At 38.7% G+C, this 23,107-nt stretch overlaps 1 protein-coding gene across 1 annotated transcript in view; it reads left to right on the top strand.

The window, feature by feature from the left end:
- klhl29 (kelch like family member 29) overlaps positions 1-23,107 on the top strand; it is a 247,787-nt gene that overhangs the window by 9,570 nt on the left and 215,110 nt on the right. Inside the window, exon 2 of the mRNA XM_079255749.1 lies at positions 494-562. The gene's annotated coding sequence lies outside the window, so the exon portion shown is untranslated. The remainder of the gene's footprint in view (positions 1-493; positions 563-23,107) is intronic.

Genomic DNA, 23,107 nt, shown 5'->3' on the forward strand with positions numbered 1-23,107 from the left:
ATCCTGTGCGAACCCTCTGCTTTGTCGTCATCTTAAAAACAGCACAGCCTTCAGTTCGGTTTATAATTGTTGCCACTTAAAAAAGAAAAAAAAGTCCTCACTGAGGCATTCATTTGCTGCCAGTCCCACAGAGCTTTCCAAACATATGCCGCCACTTTGGCCTTATTCCACTGCCAAATTATTTGTCGCTGACCCCTCATAGTCTCTCAGGACAGTCATTTGAGTCATCGCTAGGTCTTGCATGGCACGCCTCTGTGTAGTCCTTCGTCTGTTTACGAGACCAAAGATGACGCTAATCAATCTCTTGATGCAGATTGTTTCGCAGTTGAATTATTTATTTATTTATGTGTTTTTATTTTGAGTGAAGGGATGCCTGAGTTTTTCCTCCATTAACAGATGGCGTTGCACAAGAATATTATAGTCACGCTTTCAGGCGTGTTAATTTTCCATTTTAAAGCTTCACTGTATTCACCATGCGTTGTTGTTTCTGCAGGTGTAGACGGCAATACTCAAAAGATCCAATTTGTCTGTGATGAGCATCCCCATCCAGCAGAAACCAAAGGTACGGTAAGATATAAAAAGCTCATTATCTTGTATCCAAATAAAGATCACACCATAAAACAAACTATGCAGTAAGATTGGGGGGTTGGAGAGAGAGAGGGGGGGGCAATAAAATATGAGTCATTCATATTCTAGCTCATCATTTTCTATCGCAGTTCTCTTTTCAGATGGAAAGTATTCGTAATGAGTAATTTATTAACATTGTTATTGAGGTAAAATTAAGATTTGGTTATAAAAAGAATAATTTAATTGTTCCTTTTCAATTCAGTTTTAATGAGCTGCACTTGATTCCTTCACACAGAAGCGTGTGTGTGTGGTGTGGGCCCGGTTGAGTGGGGGTCGATCGTCTGGAATTATTTGATATGTGGTGTCATTAATTCTGCTTGACTTCCCTGCCGTGTCCAGAAAATGAGCTGTGTCTGTCTTTGTTTTTTGTTTTTTTCCCCCCCTCCCACAATAATTTTGCGATTCTGTCAGCAAGCAAAACCAAGTCAGTCTCTGAGCAATTACAGGGTTAGAGTCTGGTCATTAGGAGATAGGATTACTCCTGGGCTGCGGGACCCCAGGAATGTACAGACCCCTCTGGTGGTCTGCTCACTGCTGATGAAATAGAATTGAATTAATGGGGTTGCCCACTGTGAGGACTGATTAGAACGACATACTGCCTTTGATCCCTGAGCGAGGTGACCAGGCGTGGGCGCCACAGGCATCGGAGAAGGAGGGGGTGTGTACGGTCTTTGTGTCTCTGTGCGTGCGTGATCATGTGTATCTGCCCGTCTTGGGTCAGTGCATCACTAATGAACAGGTATCATTATGTGGGCTCTTTGCTAAGGTTCAGCCCTCACTGGAGCATTAGGGGAGTGGAGGGGAGGTGTATTCAGGTGTAGAATTATCTTGTGGTATTTGTTTTGTGTGCTAATTGTGTCTGGTGTAGTCTGAAGCGGTGTTGTGTGCACTAAGTCTTTGCAGTTGTGCAGGTCTGCGTGCATTTTTAAATGGCTCGCACCTGCAGCCCATGTTTGGCTGTCTGAACCATACAGTCACCGCTGATTATAGTCCATCATGATTTCAACTGAAATAACAAGATGCATAAAGCTGCAGCTGTTTCAGTTTAACATTGGTATTTATTATTTAGCTGTTTAAGTAGTATAGAAGTTGATGAGGACCACTTAAGCAAAATGTTAGGTCTTTATGTGCCAGGGTGCGCTCTGGCTCAGTCATTAAGGCGCCAGTACTTAGAGGAGCTGCAAGCTCCTTAATGATGTCAGAAGACGTGTCTGGTGCATTCATAGTTCTCGTTTTCACTCTTCACAATTATTTTTGTCAGTTCTCATTTGTGTACATTCAAGTGCAGTACTCCCATTTTTTAAAATTTTTTTTTATATTTATACGTTACTCACAAGAAGTCTTTAAATGTCAAATATTGGAGTGTTTTTTTTTTTGCTTTTAATTATGTTTCTTCCCCCCTTTTTTTTTGGCACATGACAGTCCAAATCGGCCACACTAACAATGTGGTTTGGTGACACCATCAGGAGCTACTTATTTCCACCATAAGCTGTCACTTCCCAGCAGTTAATTCAGCCTCACATGTAACATAATAATCACTTCTCACCGTTTGTAACTCTGATGCATTGTGGCGTGAAAGTAAGGGTTGACAGATTGTAATTCTTTGGATGTTATTATGTGAATTTTAAGTCATGTTCAATAAATGTTGCAGGAAAATGTGTTTAATAGAGGTGCGTTTCATATATATGAAGATGCAGTGGATAAGATGTTGATTTTTAAACACATCAGTGTGATTTAATGCAGTGATCCAGTTTTTACCTTTTTATTTTTTTCCCAAATATATTCATGTCCAAAACTATCAAAATATAAAAGGGCAATTTTAAGACATGGGTGTTAATTACCTTTTTGATTAGAGATTTTTAAGAAAAGACCAAAGAATCACAGTTCAAGTGACTTAGAGACATTAAGTAATTTGCATCATTAGGTACATCACTGTTGGTTGCCAGGTGTTGATTGTGTGGGATTTCTGGGCGAATGTGCTCCTTTCGCTGGTCGATACTCACTTTTATGCAGATTCTGCTCACTTGTCGTGTGTCGGTGACGTGGATGTACTCTTGACTTTGAGGCAAAGGTTTCGCTTCAGCATTGTGTGAGACCTGTAGTTAAACCTTATTCACCAAAACTTAGTGGTAGAATTTGGAAATTGACCAGTTTTCATTTAATATTTTGAGTATTTTGCAGTTTGTTGTCCATTTCTTTGTATTCTCCATTTAACCCAAGTACTGTCACAGAAATTGTTGTAATGTGATAAGCAGCAGTTAAAAGAAGCTAACAGGGGTGAATAAGCTTGGAGTCATTTTGCGATCGTGCATTTAATTATTTTGCTGCAAGTAGTTCATTTTTAGGGCAGCCCAGTGGTAGTTATCAGACACAATTATGGATGCTGTTTTCATTTCCATTAAAGTTTGAGAGTCAGTCATCCCACGTTTGTTAAATCCACTCTGGATATTCTTGGAGTGAAGATGTGCTTTAAATCCTCACAGTGGTGCTAAAGAAATGGGGGGGGGAAAGTGTAACATCTTAAAAAAATGATGAAACCCAGATGACCCAATGAAGGATTTCTTTCTTTTTTTTTTTTTTTAAACCACATACCTTGGGAAGTAATGGTCATCATCACCATTTTTTTTTTTCCAGCAGTGTGCTGTTTATTTTGGGGCCCCCAGACGGTGGGCTGCAGCTGTCTGCCAGAATCAATCTCAAAGCCACCTTCAGTAATGATAGATGACAAGCTTCTGCGAGAAGAAAAAACTGGTCTCCTGGTGGCGCGCAGAGCAGCTCAGACAAAGTTGCCATCAGCTGGCAGCATACCTGCAGTATGAATGAAAGCTGATGTGTGGAGGTAGATAAAAGGCTGCAGGGGGATTGTTCTGAAGCTGATGTGGAGAAAAGTTACATCACTTCTGTTGGGGAGTGCATTAAATTAAGCTGAGGTGTGTGCAGTAACACACACTCGCCTCTGAAATCCCATTAGCCCCTTTTGTTTAAGCTGAACATAAAGTTGCGGTACGTTCTGGAATGATGTTGATTTACATCTGAGCATAAACTCCATTAGTCAGAGCTGGAACCTTTGCTTCTTTTTAATCTGTAGTTAGGATGTTCTTATGTTCCTGGAAGAGATTAATCACTGGGTTCAGGACTGGTATTTCATATTCCAGCAGAGATACATGTTGTCGCTCACCTTTTGATAATGTCTTGAATATTGCATTTATGATTCATTTAATTAAAATCCAATCGTTAAAAGCAATCTAATGTAATAAGAAGCTTTAAAAAAAAAAAAGTCAGTAAATTAAGCTTGAGTTTGGATTGTCACGCTATTCATGTTTATTAAATTTCAAGGTACTCAACCTTGTTGCAATAACTGTTTGTCATAATTTTGATTAAGAATATGTTTTTTTTTTATATTGCATAGCATTTTGTTTTATAATGAACATATTGTGTTCCCTGCTTGTAGTTTTGTTGTATTTGATTCTGTTGACCTGAAGTGTCTGCAACCAGGACAGTGTGTGTGAAAGAGATTTGATCTTGACAGCTGTGAGTGATATTATTTGTCTGTTTACATTATATGAAGAGGATATAAAAGTCATAAAACCACCAAATGGGATTACTGTGAAAAGTAAAATGGCAAGTTATGCTAAAGATACATCAACACAACATAGTAGTTGTTCATGCAGGATCGGTTAAGTTAAGAAGTTAACAATTGTTTATTAAATTATTTGTGGAATTTCAGATTCTACAGATTTACTTTGAAATAATCTGTTCATTATTTCCTAATCTGCATATATAATTGGCCCCTTTTTCCAAGTCAGGGCCCCCCCACTCTAACATTTCTAGATCCACCCCTGCCCTCATTAGCTCTGGGGAGGATCCATCACTCCAGATCACCTGTTGCCACTGGTTTTCAGTCCGGTCCTTGTGTCATCTGGCATGCCTTTTCTCCCTGGTTCCCTTTGCTAAGAATGACTTTTTGAACAGTAGAGGGATCAACTGGATGATGCATCTCGGTGGTACTGTCAGGTCCTTGTTGGATTGTGTCCAATTTCTTAAGGGCATCACTTTTCAGATACATCTACAAAATCTATCCGTTTAGGTTGCCTCTTCTACATTCTTGCACTTATTCCGTTTCCTCTAGTTTAAAGATGAACTGCATGCCGAGATATGCCAAGTTTTCAGTTAATGGCTGTTTAGGAATCACCTTGTTGTTTTTAAGAATCATAATTTAATGTGTCAAACTGTTATCATATTTCATAGATGCATAAAAACCATGGGAACAAATGTTGTGTCCTTTGGTAACAAAGTGCTTAAAGATGCAATTGAACTATTTGTTCCATTTTAAGTTTTCTGTTTTGTGTTGAAACAGTTTTGGTTTGTCCTTTAGGTACATTCTTTCTGCTCAATAAGTCAGTATTCAGTGTCTTCGCAAATCAAAGCATATATTTCTGAAAATGATCAGGTACACACACTGGACTAAGAAAGGCACCTGCTATCCAAACAAGACACTCTTTGAGGGAATTTTAGAAAGCCTGGAGGGCTCTTTCTCAAGACCACTTTTGAAGATTAAAGAAAAAAGAAAGAAGACTGGCTGCTTGGAAGCCAAATATAGGTAAACAAAAGTTGGATCAAGTTTTACAGAGAAATTTATTTACAGCATAATTTGAGAACATGCTTTGAAATAGCGGTGAATGCAAGTGCTGCTTTTCTGTGTGTGCTTGTGCGTGCGTGTGTGTGTGTGTGTGTGCGCGCGTGTGTGTGCGTGTAGAAGTATCCTGAGCTGCAGCGATGTGAGAAAGCAGTCTTCTTTTTTTTTTTTTTTTTTTTTTTTTTTTTTTTTTAAATTTTTCCTGTTCATTTGGATCCAGCAATGTGACATCATGTTGACCAGAATAATACCGACATCTCTGAGAAAATATACACAGCTGCTGTTCTGAAACTCTGCAAGAAGAAGCTGAGGTTGGGTCCATATATTGTAAATCAATAATGTAATTATTGCGACAAGCCTAATTGGACTATCGTAATTGATCCACCTGCTTTTTTTCCCAGTCAGTCAATTAATATTTAATCTAACAAATGTTAGAAATTCTTGTTTCACCTTTTCAGAGTCTGTCTTTAAAAATGTTTAGATGTCTTGTTTGGCTCAAACGAGATGATTCATGCTCTTCTTCCCATTACATGTTAAAAACCGAACTAACTTTGCTTAGAACTCAGGTCACCTGCAGCCATGAATGCACCACAATCCAGTTATACAGTGACATTTGATGAGATGGAATAAAAAAGTATGTTTATTTTCATTGTGAGGCAAATTCTGTGATAGATGACTACAGTTGCTGCAAATCCACGGTTTCACCTCTACATAATGGAGGGTCCCACTGTGAGGGGAAAAAGGCTTTAATTTAAAACTGTCATGCCTTGTGGCGTGTTGTATTCCATCTCCCATTGACATATTTTCTTGTAAAAATGTCTAAATTCAGCACATGTGGTCTTGCAGTATGCAACGTTTAAATGCTGTTTTTCTTCAAACTGAGCTTTTGAGCCCCGCTTGGGGGGAAAAGCACCCCCTCCCACCTTCTGCCATTATTAAAACAAGAAGGATCCTTCACCTGCTGACAAAAGTGGAAACAAAAGTCTTTAGAAAAGGCATTTATCCTTCACGGAGAAGCGGAGTATTTACCTACAGAGACGGAAAATGACGGGGTTTAGTTCAGCATGAAGGGATGAAGGCGTGTTGTAAGCAGAAAAAGTCATGTCACTAATGATGTGACCTCCTGACCCGGCGGCCGTGAGGTGCATGTGTGATAATGTCTTTCCATGGAAAAAGAGATTGGGGGGGTAGAAGCAGAGGTGCGGGGTCAAGCCTTTCACAAGTCTCACCCTGCTGCCGTTCACACACGACCTCTGGCCTTCGCTGCCCACCACAATGGCTGCAATGATAAAAGCCGGCTTAATTTGTATTATTTTGTATTTATGTGTGTCTTGAAAGGCGGGGGGGGGCTTGAGAAGAAAGCCTACTGACATGCTGGGTGTTACAAGACCATAACAGAAGCGGAACATAAAGTCCCAATCATAAACACTGACTGCGACCCGCGTCTTCGTACGCACCCAGTTATATTCTTGTCACATAAACATTGAGGTATTGTCTCCTGTGGTGATTAAGACGCAAGGCGCCACGGGGGGTTGGCCCACGGTTAAAAGAGCATAGAATCCGAAGAGGCTGATGCACACATACACACAGCAGGAGGTATTCTTTTTCTTTTTTTTTTTTTTTAAAGCATGGCATCTTATCCAGGCTATTGAGGCTAATATCTGTGAACGGGGCATGCTGACACTTTGAGCAGTACTATCTGTGTCGTCTCTCTTCTCTAAAGTGCCCTCAGGGTCTGATCAGCTTGAACGCATCATAAAGTGAAAGGAAAAGTGTGCGAATACTTTATATTTGGTGTCCTCTATCAGGGTTGGATGAGGGCAATAAATGAGTCCTCCCATGTTGGAGGTAATTTAAGTCGTAGCTGTCAGATCGTTTGTCTCAGAAGAGGAAATATTTCTACTTTAGCTGTTATAAAGGTGCTATCTTCCTGCTAGATCGCACCAAAGTGTTGTTTAAATAACCAGTTTTATGAGCTGGAATATGCAGCATTTCAAATAGCACTATGTAAATTGAACGGGAAACGGCTTCATTATAAGCTTTCTGATATGAAATGGCAAATTTTTTTCTTTGTTTGTTTTTGCAAGTTAAAAAATGTCACCTGGACTCGCCTTAAAAGGCGCTCAGTGGTTTTGGACTTCATTTTGTTTAAGCTGTTTTTTACCAGAAGACCTCACAGAAATGAAAAAGGAATCTCTCAAACAGAATGAGCTGTGACATTGAGGAAAAAGATAAGACCATATGACGAATTCATTCAAAGTAGAAAAGATTCAGCTTGTTTTTAGCATATTTTTCCCCCCCCCTTTACTCCACCAGCTGCAATTTAATGATGGAACCGTGAGCTAAAGAATTACAGGGATTTATAAGAGCACACCTGAAGAAGAAAAAAAAAAAAGTTATTTCACAATCAGACAGAAGCAAAAATATTTTCCAGATTGCATTAATTTATTTCAAGGCTTCTTTTTAAAGTGTCTCCTGTACTGCAGTTTGAAAGGGAGGATTATGTGGAAGCTTGAACACTGAAATCTCCGACTGTTGGGCCGTCCATTCATCACGTCATGTCATGATTTATTTTTTTATTTTTTCTCCCGGTAAGGGTTATCCACACCTGAGCACCCCCGTGAGCTGGGCTCCAGGCGAGTCTGCTAAGGCTGCGGCAGTGTCATGACCTGCAAATCAAAGCCTAGCGTGTCTGTAGTTGCCATGCTATTGTAAGATGCTTATCGCAGCAGATAATGGATATTGTTTCACTTAATGTCTTGAGCGGCACTCAGCTGGAGCTTGGATATAAAACAGTGGGTGCTTCCAAGATCAGAGTTGGAGGTAATTTCATCTTTGTAGAAGATTATATGGTTTTATATTACATTGCTCTTTCCTCTTCATTCTGTAAGAAGTAATATTTAGCTTTTTTACCTCCATCTTTTTTTATTTACATCTGGTCAGTTAAAATGTACATAAAGGAGAACACAATAACTGAGATGATGATTAACCTCTTCATTACCACCGAGTTGCTGGCCATCCGGTTGTACACATTATCACCATCAGGTGGTAATGAGTTCACTAAAATGGAATATTTAAAAAGTAGGTGGCCATTTCTATATGTATGCATGTCTGTATATTTACTGCCTAGCCAAAAAAAAGACACCACTTCAATCTAACTGCGCAAGTAGTTACAAGCCTTCTTTTTGGATTCTTAGGCTTGGGGGATTATCTTTCAACTTGCAACAAGTTATTTAAGCCCAACTGGTGCAATGAGTAGCTTCTCATTTTTTTTAAACAACCATGTGGAAAAGATGAAGGGAAGTCTTTTAAAGAGATTGCAGAAGCTATGAAAATTTGGCTAAGAGCTGTCCAACGCAAGATTGAAAACTGGAAAGATAGTTGGGAACAAATGTCTTCCAGGAGGAAATGTGGTTGGAAAATAAAAGAATCCTGAACGATGGTTATCAGAAATCACTTAAATGTTTTGAAATCAAATCAAGAAAAACAACAGTAGAACTCGGGGCGCTGTTTAAAAGTGAAAAGAAGATTTCCAGATGCACTATGCGAAGGTAAGTCATGGAATTGGGACAGAAGACGGACCGTGAGGGCAGCAATCCTGCAGGTTTCAATGTGTCTATGCTTTAGCACACTTAAATCAAAGTAAATAGACCCAGAAGCCGATGATGGTGTTTACAGTGACTCATTGATAGGAGTCAGGTGTGTTGGAGCAGGGGTTTATCAAAAACCAGCAGGATTGTGATCATCAAGGACTGGAGCTGGACACTCCTGGTCTAGTCATAAGGAAACCACTTAACCAGACAAAAGAGCATCACTCCGCCCCTGTTCCGGGGGTAAGTGTTGCACCCATTAGGCCTTGTGCTTCCCGTACATGCCTGTGGTGACAGTCTCTAGAGTCTGAGGTTGCTGTAGTTGGTCAGGTCTAGGTTCAACAACATTATGTGCCTAAAGAGCAAGGTCAACGTGACTACCTGAATGTACTGAATGAGCAGGTTTTTCTTCCCTGATTGTATGTGTGTATTCTAGATGACATTGCGAGGAATCATTGGACTCAAATTGTGAAAAAGTGGTTAAGGGAGGATAAGATGTACTTTTCACCCATGGACGGGGGACCACAGACTTTAGAGCTGAACCTCATTGGGATGTGCTGAAGAAAGCTTTGCACAGTAATTGGATTCAAGACCAGATCTTGGTGAAAACCGAATGCAAACTGGATGGAAATGAATCTTGTTGCATTGCAGAAGCTGATCGAAACAATGCCACAGCAGAAGCGTGTCAGGTGAGATAGAAATGAAACTGATTTACCCCTTTTCTTTCTGGGTTAATGTCCGGCATCACAGTTTGACCTGCTTCAGTAAAAAAAAAACCCACTGGCATTGTGAGGAGCTGAGGTCCGCTCAGCCTCTGTCAGATTTACAGTGATGCATTTGAAAGGAGGCAATTTCCATGCCTGGTATGGTAACTCCTTTTTAACCTTAATTACATCGCAGCTCTGCAAGGACCAAATGTTCTCTGCTGAAATTAATTTCCCAGCAGGGACTCTTATCAAAGAATCCACATGTACCTTCTTATCATCTGTGGTCAGTGGCACTGCGTAAAAATTTGCTCTGAATTAATTGCGAGTATCATCCGCCAAATTTTTATTTGGATATCTCCCTAATGCTGACATAAGCTTTAATAGCTATCAGCAGAGTGCAACTCATTACGGTACACGTCTCCTGCATATGTAGAGAAAGTCTGTGTTTTTCTTTGTTTTGAAAAGCTGCTCACAAGTGTGACAAAAGTGTAAAGGCTGGTGTGCGTGAAGCGGAAAGACACAATGATTTCTTATTATATAGGGAGTGCAGAAGCTGCTGTTAGTTATCTGAATGGTTATAGTCTTTCTGTAGTGATGATAGGGGGAATTCAGCCATAAAGCAGAGAGCCATTACCAGAGAGATACAAGGCATTTGCAGTTATTCGTAGGCAGGCTCTTGAAGATGATTTTTTCTTCAATGTTTTTTTTTTTTTTGTTCAAATGATGCAAATGAGGAAGTGTTGGCACATCTTTGAATCTGCAGGTTGTGGAGGAGTTTTATGGGTGACACACATATGCAGTGCAGATGTCAATGCGATTCTATAGAAGATCAGCAGAGGCCTCTTGTCAATGTGCATTCCTGCACCATATGTGTTTTTCCTCAGCTCTGCCCTCAGATTCTCCTCCAAAAGTGAATGGGAAAGAAAATCATCACCTACAGCTGCAGCAAAGCAAATAATCTTTTTGGTTTGAAATTGCGCTGCTTTCTAAAACTCGCATCAGTTTTACCTGGCGAGCCTGCACATCTTGGCCATCTTTCCCTCCCAGTTATAAACCCGCAAAAATGAAAAAGCCGCTTGTAAAATTGATTTTGAGATTGAAGCTGAAATTTGTGTTCATAAAAATACTTGATACCGAAGCGTGGAGAATCTGAGCAGCGTGGTGAGCGGCGAGTGCCGAGCTCGGCGTTGCTGTTTGTAGTGCACTCAATATCGCACGAGGAGTGCTGTTGTCTCTGGAGAGCGGCTGGGGAAAAAGAAAAAAAAAAAAAAAAAAAGCTTGCCACTGTGTGCGCTGACCTATAGCTGGATGAACTGATGAAAGAAAACCAAGACAAATTCATCAGTGGAAAGTCTACGAAAACGATGTGCCTTTTTCCAGTTGTCTTGAAAGAAGACACCCAAACTTTGCAACTCTGCGGGCTTTAAAGCATCCAGCATGCACTTCTCTCAAGTCTCACTGATGCTTTTTTTCCCCTCCCTTGTATAATACTGCCTTCTGTATGTCAATCTTCCCTGTTTTCGTCAAACTTACAACCGCCCGCTGAGATTAGATTAAAGAAGACATGTCGAACGCTGCGCTACCGACTTGCACGCCTGGAGCAAAGCATGCTGGGATGGAGAGACGCTTGCAGTACACTGCAATATAGCAGCAGAAACAGCTAGTGATGTAAGTGGCTCTGTCCCCCTGTAATTGCTAAAAATCTAATTTGGTTATGTGTTGTGCTGCATTTCAGTGAAGCCACACTGTAATATGTTTTTTATGAGATTTTCTTTAATCTTGTTTTCTCTGCAGTCCTTGCACATATGTTGTTTTTGGATTTGATCTCGTCATATCCTTCGAGGACGAGGTTCCTCACACTTGTACTGGGAAGACGAGGCTCGACTTCTCTGATGTCACACTTTAGATGGAACACTTTGAGAGGCATTGTGTCTAAAATCAGAATGAGAGATAACAGGAGCTGCATTAAAGCTTGTTTGGCTCTGAAAGTGGTGCAAGGACGTATTGCAATGAAAGCGTTTATTATCATCCTTCCATCTTCCATCTTTAATTTGACTCAAATGTTTGGCCTTTTTGCTGGCCAAAGCTAACAAAAGTTAGTTAGCTTCACATACACATGCTGTATTGAAGTTCTGAGCACATCATGCCGTACCTCCCTATAAGACCACAGGCGTTACTGCAGTTGAAGGTGAGAGCAGGCAGGTTGCTGTGTAGGCCGAAGCGGCGCCGAAGGTGCTGAAGTCTTCATCGCTGCCTGCAGCATCTATGTTTTAAATATAAAATAAAAGACCACTAGTCACTATGAACTATCCTAACATGTTTGTTTATCTTCATCTCTTATTTCTGATCTTGACTGACATTGCTTTCTGCTCAAACAATACGGAAAACATGTTCCAATAAAACCGCATATTTAGCTGATTTAGCTGTACTCAAAAGCCACTTCAGTTACGTGCAAAGCCGTGTTTTCTTAAAAGGTTAAGAGCAGTGGAACAAAAAACTTTTTTTTTTTTGTGAAGGAGTGAGAGAAAAGAGTCAAAATGACGTTATGTCAAATATTTTTATGAATAGCAATTTAGTTTTGTTGCAATACTTTTAAAGGGGATTTGAATCAATGTGTCATAGCTCTGCCCTTAAAAGCCAGATCGGTGAATTCTAGTTTACAAATAAGCAATAAAGAGGATTGTTGTACATGAAGGTTAACAATTAAAATGAAAGCAAATAGATGCTGAAGTGTTGGTGTGCAACTGTTTCCATATGAAGGACTTTATATAAACCCTAACAAGACTGTGTGCAAATGGCCTTTTTTTCTGATTGTAGCTGTGGGAATTTGACGTTGTGAAGCAAATACAAGCCTCTGTAACAGAATAAATGGACATTAATGATGTTCTAGCTCAGGCAATTGTGTTCCATGATGTGGAGGCAAAAAAACAAATTAAAAAATAAAAATCCTTGCAGCCATAACTAATGACCAACAGCCTGTCCTTTTTTTTTTTTTTTTTTTTTTTTTTTGGAAGTTTGCAAACTTGAACTCCTACTCTGGATTTTGTCATAAATAGTCTTAAACCAAGTGACTACACATTATAAAGAACCAAATTACATTTGTTTTGTCATCAAACAGGAAGGAACTCACACATATTCAAATTTATCTGCACCAAATTGCACATGCTTGTTGAAACTTCTGTCCTCTTTAACCTTTGTGTAATTGTCAATGTATAGTTTTTAATTGATTATACCAACCCCATGCTAATGCATCCTGGCTCTTTTTTTTCACATGAGCACTTATTCTATGGGGCTTTAGCAATTTTAATGTTTCTTTATTCTTTTTTTGTATGGTGCAACATAGGAAATAAATTTGCAAAATGCCAGCAAGAATAATTAGATGATGAACCAGAGAGGTGCAAAAGTCACCAGTCTTACATCCTGTCTGCATGTTGCTCTTTATAAAAGTCACCAAGTTTAGCCAAAATGTGTTAAACGTTTTATTGCATGGTACACATGATTTTAGAACTATTATGTTTCTTGGCTTATTTTAAACTGACCGCTCACAGCCTGGTACTAGGACTGCAGCAGTGTCGCACCAGCGTGTTGTGGCTCTGAGATCAACTTGAATTTGAGCCGCTAACTAGCAAGATTACCTCAATTACAAGCAATTTTCAAGAAGCTTTACACTTTGTTAAATAGCTTGTAGTTAAAAGAACATTGTTTAAGCAGAATTTCAGAGTCAGTTTATGAGTTTAGACTCCATGATGGAACCAGAGGAGATTTTCCTGCAAGTGAAAGTGTTTTTTTTTTTTTTTTTGTTTTTTTAAAAATTTTTTTCATAAAAACTGTTGTTTGAGCAACCAAAATGCAAGCTTGGTGCTGGAAAAAGTTATCAGTGCGTCTGTCAGGGTAGTTTTTATAGAACTTAGAAGTAGTTTCAAGCTTGTTGATCTAAAATCCAATAGATGTTTTTATCATAATGACTTTGTTGGATCCATTATGCTCGCACTTTAGTGGCTCATGTTCTGTTGTACTTGGTTGTAAAGCCTTGAGTGCAGACAGTTGTTGACTAGACAAGTTCCTTGTGTTTGCAGAGATGTGTAAGGAGTTATGCGTTACCTGTAGTGGTACAGCATACTTTACGCTTTTAAGCGGCACATTTTAATGGCTAGTTCCCGGTCATTGCATTAATGATGATGGATTCTCCCCCACCTCTCAGCACACACACCTGAAATGTATTCAGTGCATTAAAATTCTGTGCAGAAATATGTGCCAGGACAAAGTGTATAGCCTGCAACTATTTAAATTGTCCAGAGTTTGGCTGATTTTTATTTTTATTTTTTATTTTTTTATCCTCATCATGGCTAAAATGTGGAACAGCTTTTTGAGGGGTGCGAGCCACTTATCTTTGGGGAGGGAAGTTTTCAATGGCCTGGAGTTATTTCTGCATATCCATTCAAGAGGCTGACAAGGTCAGCAACCTGTGAGCTTCAGTCCTTTTTTTCCTTTACTTTTCACCATCCCCATCCAGTCCACTTTCTTCCCTGTACACATGCCTCTGTTTTTTAATTTTTTAAATCATTCACAAAGTCAGCCACAATCAGGGCTTCTTGTTTAGTTGTGAAAAATCAATAGCCATTACAGGAGGGAGAGGAAAAAGAGAACACGCTCAAGAGGGAGGGAGACAGACTGCTATCCCTGTCAGTCTGACCCTGCCTGACGGCTGTCATCTCCCTTAATTGCTTTGCTAATATCATCCCCACTCAGCCTGGATCTAGGTCAGCAGGGCCCCTCTGCTCAGGCTGACTTGTGGCTGTCCTCCTTCATGATCTCTCATGCTGCCTTTTTTCCTCTCATTTAGGCCCATTTTAGTAAGAATTAAAACACACAATAGGAATATTAGAAAGATACTTTCCCTTGCTCTGAGGTGACCCCAGTGTGGATTAATCTAATGGAGGAGCCTTTTACATTTTTTTTTAAAATCCCTGGCTGTAGATAACCATTTTTGCACCTGACTCTATTCTTAGATGGGAAACAGGCTAGTCGGAATTAACCTTTATATTTCCCTCCGGTGATGCAGTTTCCTCCTGTTTGCACCTTTTAGATCAAAGCTGCAAAGCTGCTCTGTAACTGAGAAGTTTTGCATTGATAACCTCAGCAAAAAAAAACTCACCAAACTGATTCATGCATTAGTATGTCTGGCTACATTGTGTAAGTTCAGTATCTATTTGAATAAAATATTTCAGAATTTGACCCACATATATAATTTTTTTTTTTGTTTTGGTGAACATTTTTTAACAGTAAATGTTTAGTTTTACAATAGATACCTTTTAAGCCCTTTTTTTCTGCTCAAAATTAGATTTTTTTTTCTGAGCTGCAAATCTCTACTTCAGTTGCACTCACACGCCAAAGTTTCCACTCTCATCTCCCCCTATAAGGAGGGTTTTATAGTTTGATTTTTTTTTTTATACACCATTCATAACCTGATTTATAAAACACCTTATCCTTAAAAATATGATAAATTGCCTTTTTTTATGGAGCAATAAAGACAAGAGAATATCGAAAATCTTTGCTTTTGGCTGTAATACTACAGCAAAATGAGTCTTGAACATGGTGAGATCTACAATTCAGATATCTGTTTGGGGAATTTAGACAAAGTAGCTCTCTGTAAAGAGAAAGTAGTTCTCTGAAACTTAAAAGATGGTACTATTAGAACTATTTGAATTTTTTTTTAAACTATTGAATTAAAGCATTTTCACTGAGACTGAAAGGGGTGATTTGATTTCACATGCACCGCATATTGTGCTGTTTTTATCTACAACCCTTGTTTGGCTGGGGGGGAAAGGACATAGTCACATTGAGACCACAGCCAGCAGATTGAGGTAATTTAGTTTACTCTTTAAAAGCTTTTTTTTTTTTTTTTTTTAAATTATGCTTTTGTTTAAGTAAGGTTCGGTGAAAAACAATCTGGAATCAGCTAAACAGCAGCAAGAGATCCAGCTTATGGGGAATAACACACTCAGCCAATTACAGATGGGGAGCCAGTCACATGTTTATAACCAAAAACAAAATCTGATTATCTAAACAAGAAATAAAAAAATAATAAAATGATAAAGAAAATAAAAACCATGCCTGAGGTAGTATCGTCACCAAAGTATTGTTTGGTGATAAACGGATGTTGTTTAACATGGAGAGATGTGTGTAAAACCCCAGAAACCTTTCATGTTTAAACATTTATTTAGATCCAACAAAAAATAATTGCCTGTTTTGGCAGCCACATATGATGGCGTTTCAGAAATTTGCAACAGACAGCAACACTCTCCTGACTGGAAATGGAAACCACTTCACCAGTGAAATGTCAGGAAAGACAGTCATTCTCACTCTGGGCTGTTTAAGTAGAGGAGTGACTTTATTGTTTATTTGGATTTTAATATGGGATCTTTCTTTAGATAAGATGTTTTATCTCCTGCATATTGTCGCTGTTGCTGCATGCTGTATTTCCTTGAATCATTTGACACTTCAATCATTCTTGCTATCAAACGGCCCTGCATTACAGAATGTTCTCTGAGGTAAAACTTCAGTTTTGCTTCCAGCTTTACTTGGCAAGCTGTCTACTTGATTGTTAAGGAGAGAAAAAAAAACATAGGCAGTGCAGACTGAGTCCCCAGAGGAGAGAGGAGAATATTTGAGTGTTTTGGATGAAGCGCCGACCAGTTGTTTTCTGCCTTCGGTAAAATGGAGAAATTTGATTCTATGCAAGTTTGTGGGTCTATTATATTTTATTCCCCCATTTGTAACATAGCTGTTATTTCTGCACAGCACTTATATCTTTACAAACACTTTACAAGCTTTGTATTAGGTATTGTTATTGTGCTGTGTGTGTCTGCACTTCCTATACATGTCTTATCAGGCACATTGAATGGAAAATTTAGCAGTACTGCGATATGAACATACACAGTATCAGTACCACGGAGACGACCTCAGCATCACTTAGATGTGTTAATGAAGGCTCATTCAAGTTAGAGGAAGTTCTGCATGTGTAAGGGTTCAACAGCTAACCAGCTCAGATGTGGACGTGGAATAAAGTGCGAGATAAGCGCCTATCATCAGTGTATTTAAGCTGAGGGTGGCAGTATGTGCAGGTATTTGTTTTTATGTTGTTTTTTTCAGATAAGAAGTTAATTATTCTGTTATGTGAACATCCAGAAGCTTGGTATCACATGAGTAGTTAATCATGTTTGGCTGGAATGGCCTGGATTTTATTATTTTAAGAAAACCGTCAATAGTTATCACAAGACAACAAGCTTGTTTATTTTGTTGTTGTTGTTTTTGAGATCACAGGGGATCAGTTAGCATGACAATGAGCTTTTTCCGTTAACTCTTTATTGTTCACTTGGTAAGAAGCTATAACAGTAGGTTGAGTTATTAAAAGCAAAAAGAAGTAATGTAGACTAGTTTTTGATGATAATCAACCTGTTATTCCATGAAAATGAGGTTATTTATTATTTCAAGACTGTAGTTTTCATTTTTTTTAAGCATTGCCACTCTTGGCATGTCTATCAATTATAACAACACATTGTTTGGGAGTTGTTTTTTTTTATATATTTAGGAAACCTCTTTGCTATTTTTTTTGTAAATTTAAGACTATAAAATCCCACTAGTATTGACAAAACAAATTTTTTTTCATCATTGTTCAGACACACAGTCGGTCCAATTAAGCACGAGACATTAAATGCTTAAGCGATGACCACCTTTAACCCATAAAGACCCAACCCATGAAGACGTGATCAGAAAAGTCCAATTATTTAAATATGAGGTCTTTATTTGGCCCTTTTACAAAATGTAAAAAAAAAAGTGCTTCTTCTTTTTAAAAGGAATATTTATCATTTATTACCTGTCATTGTCAAAATTTTGATCGTGTAAACTTTTTTTTTTTTTTAGAAATAATTTTTTAGGAAATAACCTTCTGCTTTCTGGCGTTTATTCAGGGGAAAAAGACAAAATTATGATTGTGTTCCACAGGATTTTGATCAAAGTTTGTACCATAAAGTCACGCTGGGTTCTTCTGAGTTAAGATGTGACCCTTGAACACAAAAGTCAAACTAACAAAATAAAAAATAAAAAAAATAAAAAAAAGAAATCCTTTGTGATGTTTGATGACTCTTCCTGTTTGCAGCTTCTGTTGCTTACATCCACAGCTTCAAGGCAGCCATTTTAAACAAGCACAGACAAGGGACGAGGGGCTAGTTATTGTGTCAACAGCAGGGCCATGAGCCAGGAACTGTCAAGACCTCATACTTTCCCCTGCGTCTGGTTTAATGGAGCATGTGAGGGCCAAGGTGTACTGCCCCGGCCCCAGCCTAGGCTCTACTCAAACGGCCTCACGTCTTTCTCTGATGGGCACAGTGGAACTATAAGCCTAAGGTGGTGCAGCTGGAGAAAGCATTACTGTAAGACTCTTCCTGCTGTTTGCCATTTCAGCCTCAGCGCCCACCGTTTGCTTGCACAATAACATTCTTCTTTCCATGACCTTTTTATGGGAGTCCTCACCTTTTTTTTCTCCCTTAATGTTTGGTTGCTATCGTTTAGTGCAAAAGTGCAACCGATGCTTAGTTATAGCATCCACACATATAGGTGAAAATGGGCATTTGAAAGCAGCAGTTAGGAAATTTCTGATCCTTCTCGGACACAAGACAGAATTTCTTAAACTTCTTTCCAGTCCCCTGGTGGGCGGTAATCTTGTGTATATTGGCCCACAGTTGCAGATTCCAAATGGAGTCAAAACTAAGCTTCCCTTCATCGTAAAGAGCAAAAGTCCAGCTGTCATCCAAACTGTTTGGTTTGGACGCTCTTGAATTGAAGCAGGCTTTCTGGGTAGCACAAGGCCTGTGTTTTCAGAACTGCTATTGATGCGGAGAAATGTCCAGATTTCACAGATCTGTTAAATCACTGCTCCAGCCACACAACTTGGTGATCGTGAGCTTTTGATTCAAAGTAGCATTTTCCACACGCCGCCTGCCGTCTCCATGCCTCCATGGTCTTGTCCAACCATCTTTACTACATTGTATTTCATTGTTCCTGACTTTATGGCTAAATACCTTCTTCTGAATCTTGATTTCATCACTAATGTGTCTCCCTATTTAAAAATGCTGAACTAATGCCTGTAAAGCAAATGGTAGCAGTGTGATATGAAGGATGCATGAGGGAGCTTTGTTGCTACACTTCTGTTGCTCATCTTCTTTACCAGCAAATGTCAACTCTTCTTCTCCAAGAACAACATATGAGGGGACAGTTAAATTTGATGTACTCCATCAAATTATTGGCTAGACTTATTTTTCTTTTTGCTGATAAAAGGTCATATCCTTCAGGGTAAGTTTAAGTTAAATGGCAGGCCATGACCCGCAGATAAGTTAAAAAAAAAAAGATTTGAACTGAAATACACATTTTTAATGGTTCCCAGAGGAATAAATATATGACTTTGAAGAGTAATTAATTGAACCCCCATCAATCAGTCAGAATACGAGTGGTTTTTGTTATTGTCAGTGTCTTCTTTACTTTCAGTATCACTTTGCTAAAACGCTAAGAAAATAGACAACAACTTTTACCCAAACACTGAAATACAACACAACTGAAACTTGCCCTGCCTGGATGGCGTTTTACCCGGAGGACGGCAGAGAAAAAAAATCCCAGAAAAAGGGTGTTGTAGGTGCTTCCAAAACACTGTTTTTATTGCAAGATGATCTGAATGCACACAGGCTTAGCCTGACGTTTGCTACGTTTTCATGGGAGTTGTTATTCCTGTTTAATTCTGAATAAAAGTTAATTCTGCTTTAAACTGATGAAAAATGACCACGTAAACACCTAATTCCTTATGCTAATTTCTATTCAGAATTAAACTTAATTCCGATGTACGTAATTCCGAACTATTTAATTCCTCTGTCATGTAACCTTAATTCCACTCTAAATTAACTCCAGTCATTCTGCGCATGCTCGTTACCTTGTCTTGTCCCGATGACGCGTGTCATTTCTCCTCCCGTGTTTGGTGGTCTATCTTTCTCCTTCTCAGTTGCTACAAAAAGTGAAGTAGTATGTTGTATTGTACTGGTACTTCAAATATATAATAAAAATAGCTGCAAAACTGGCTTTTATTATGTAGTATTTGCCAGCTACGACTGAAAAGACAAGAAGCAGGGAGCCAATTTTGTTTATTTCTGGTATACGTCATACATCATGTGCACCTCTGTCCAATCAGAACCCTTCCCAACCCGCCGCACTAAAGAGGAATTAAGTAAGGATGTGTTTCATGTAAACCTTCATTCGGAATTATTAGTCCGTGAAGTTATTATTTTCATGTAAACTTGTAGGAGAATACGTTAATTCCGATTTTTTTCTTTTAATTCCAAAATTATTAATTCCAAATAAAAAAAAAAAATAAAAAAAATCATGTACCGTAGCCTGTGTGTTCTCATGTTGATTAGCCACAGCGTGTCTGGTGGCCGCTCATTTTCTCACTGAAGCACCATCTGCAGTTCGCAGCCTTAGTGTTTGCTTCACACTTTCAGTCCCATTCAGATGTGAATGCCAAAACAATCAAATGGAAGACACTGACATGAGCACTCATGAGGTTGAATTTGTGAGTCAAATTTTCCCCCCTTTGCTACGCTGCATCCTGGTAAACAGATTTTGAAGATGAGCTTGTTGAGTGGCGTCGTCTTTGCCATGCATGACCACAACCTCTTCGAGGACGATGAGCAATAGTATCTGGGAGTGAAAATAAGCACAAGGCTAAATCAGGATGATTCAGCTGCCGTCTTTTATTTAGTCTTGGATTACAAATTTTTTGGGTTGTCAGGTAGTGTATACACTTTATTTATGAAGTAAATTGTGGTAAATTATAGTAAACTGGCATCGCATTGGCAGTGGTCTCTTAGAGGATAATCACTTCAACAGCAATCAAATGGCTTTTTTTTTTTTTTTTTTTATCATTCATTGGGAGACACCAGGCTCAGGGCTGTACAATGGTAAAACAAAACAAAAAACAACCCAAGAACAAGAGCTAATGCTTCAGTCTGTTCTAGATCATTTTTATTTGGAAAAAGTTGATTGACAACAACAAATGCAACTTTCCTAAAATCAGTCCTGACACATGGGGAATTACTATTATTTTGTCGTTCTTTATTTTGTAGACTTATGCCTTTGTGGTGTAAACCCTTTTGAACTATTGTTGTTCAGGATTTACATTTTAAAAGATAGTATTTTGTATGCAAATCTCAGTCATTAAACTATACATTAAAGCGGTTAAATTGTATGAGTCCAGAATTTGGCCAATTTAGTTTATTAGACACTCGGTGGTAACGTAATCCTACATGACATTTTTCCACTGTAATCTTCCATCTTTATCAAGGTGTCATTGGATGGTGTGTGATGGCTATAGATACACCAAAGTGCCTGCTAACCTAAGAACCTAATCAGCTATAGCATGTACACAAACTTTGAACTTCATTGAACTATTACAAGTCCAGAACGTGGCGCATTATGTGTGACTAACTTATGAGATAAACTGCAGAGTTGTTGCAAACAGTGATAAGCGCTAGTTGCACGTTAAAATGTTCTTTTTACAATGAACATATTCAGTTATGAACAGCTGCAAGATACAAGATAAAGCAATAGAATCTTTGGTTCAAATACATTCAGCAAAACAAATCCCGGTCAATCTGGTATTAATTTGAACTGGTTTCTGGCCATTCGCATGCAGATATAGGTGGAGGATGAGAGTGTTTTGTATTTTCTTTGGCATGTAAATTACCATATAAGGAGAGAGCTATGGGGTAAAGATATTCTATATGTAGCTTATACAAAAACTGTTGTAAAATGATTTTTTTTTTTTTTGTTTGAAGTTATGATTGACATGATTTATATGCACTCAGAGCTTGATTTCAAACCCCTGTGTCAACAAACTGACAACGGTAAGATTTCCGTAACTATATTTCTGCTAAGTGCAGCCTGTGTTCTCCTACACCTTCTTTGATAATAACAGTTATTTTACTTTCCGCAACACAGGAGTTGCTAGTCTACGTTGGTCTGACATTTGTGATTTAACATATGTTTGGTTTCAATTGAGGCGGCAGTAGACTAGGGAATCCTGTGTTCTGCTAGGTAAAATGATTATTCTTTACAAAGTAGTGTGGCAGCTTTGAAGTGTATGTACAACTGGAAGTTTGCTCGCCCAACAAAGGTTAGGACAAACTTTTAAATTGGGCATTATTGATTGCTTCCCTTCGTTTTGTCCAGAAAGAGGATTTAAGGATGAAATGGTTACAGGACGACTACATCCAGCCAACCACTCATGTTCCACCTCTGTTAGCGAACAGAAGATGTGGCTTTGATGAAAGATGTCATGCTAAACTGTCACTTTTCTCTCCTCACTGCTTCTTCAGAGCTTCCTAAAAGTATCGTCGCAAGTTTTATAATTAGCATGCTAATGTGCAAAACCTAAGTTGTCTAATATATTTAGCTCTTCAACTACAGCGTATTTCCATGCTAGCTTGCTAGCTTTCTGCTATCAAATATTCCTACATTTCTAAATGAATGCACTATAGTTTAATGATTACTTAGTTGTGAAAGGTCTTAATAAATCTTTTACCGTCACCTTGAATTCCTCAGATGTCAGATGGCATGCCTGTTGAAAAAATAATACTCTTCTTTCTCTGCAGTGACCCCTAATTTTTAACGTCCGTTGTCGCCCTTGACCCAGAACAAAGAAAAAAAACCAGACACAATATTTAATAAATGAGCTACAGCATAGGTCCAGTTCTTTTCCCCAAAGTCAGTAAGTCATGTTAGATAGATGTGCCTTTTAATAATATTTTATAGTCGGGCTAATTAAAGTGGCCTGTCATTTATTATTATTATTTTTCATCTGTAGCAGGAAGTTTTACTGCTTCCCTTTCAGGCAAAGACGGGCTAAAAAGTCTTGGAACAGGCATTATCTTTCATCACTCAAATCTTCACCAAGATCTAATTTTCTATCTTTGACCTCTTGAACAATCTTTAGTTAAGTTTTAGGCCTTTCTGGCATTCTTAATAAGGAAAGGACAGAGAATGTGGATATTGAATCTCTGTGTCTGAAAAACCTAAAGGTTGAATGAAAAGATGTGACATTTATTGCTCTTTAAAGAGTTTGGACATATTTCCTCCTTTCATTCTTGATTATCTTGTTGGTGAGAATGGATAATGTGGAAAAGATCAAGTTAGGTGTTTTCGATGATGACTAATTGTTGAGACTAAAACTGTTAGAATGCTATTAATTACTGGCATGGCATTATTGTCCGTCCTGATGAGGTGTATTGTTGTCCATTCTGGCTCATAGCAGCTGCGTTGCTTTAGTTTCCCCATGGTTGGGATTTGATATGAGATTCACAAGACAATTTCTAGTTTATTACTGCTGTGTCCAGGTAGTCCCTGATAAGATTAGCCAATGTCTATGAATCATTTCTGCAGAGTGTTGGAGGCAGCGGTCAGTGGCTGAATGTGTATATCCAGCATTGTTCAGCAGAGCAATGCTG

This window comes from Telmatherina bonti (genome assembly GCF_933228915.1).
Source record: "Telmatherina bonti genome assembly, chromosome: 16".
Taxonomy (NCBI): Eukaryota; Metazoa; Chordata; class Actinopteri; order Atheriniformes; family Telmatherinidae; genus Telmatherina; species Telmatherina bonti.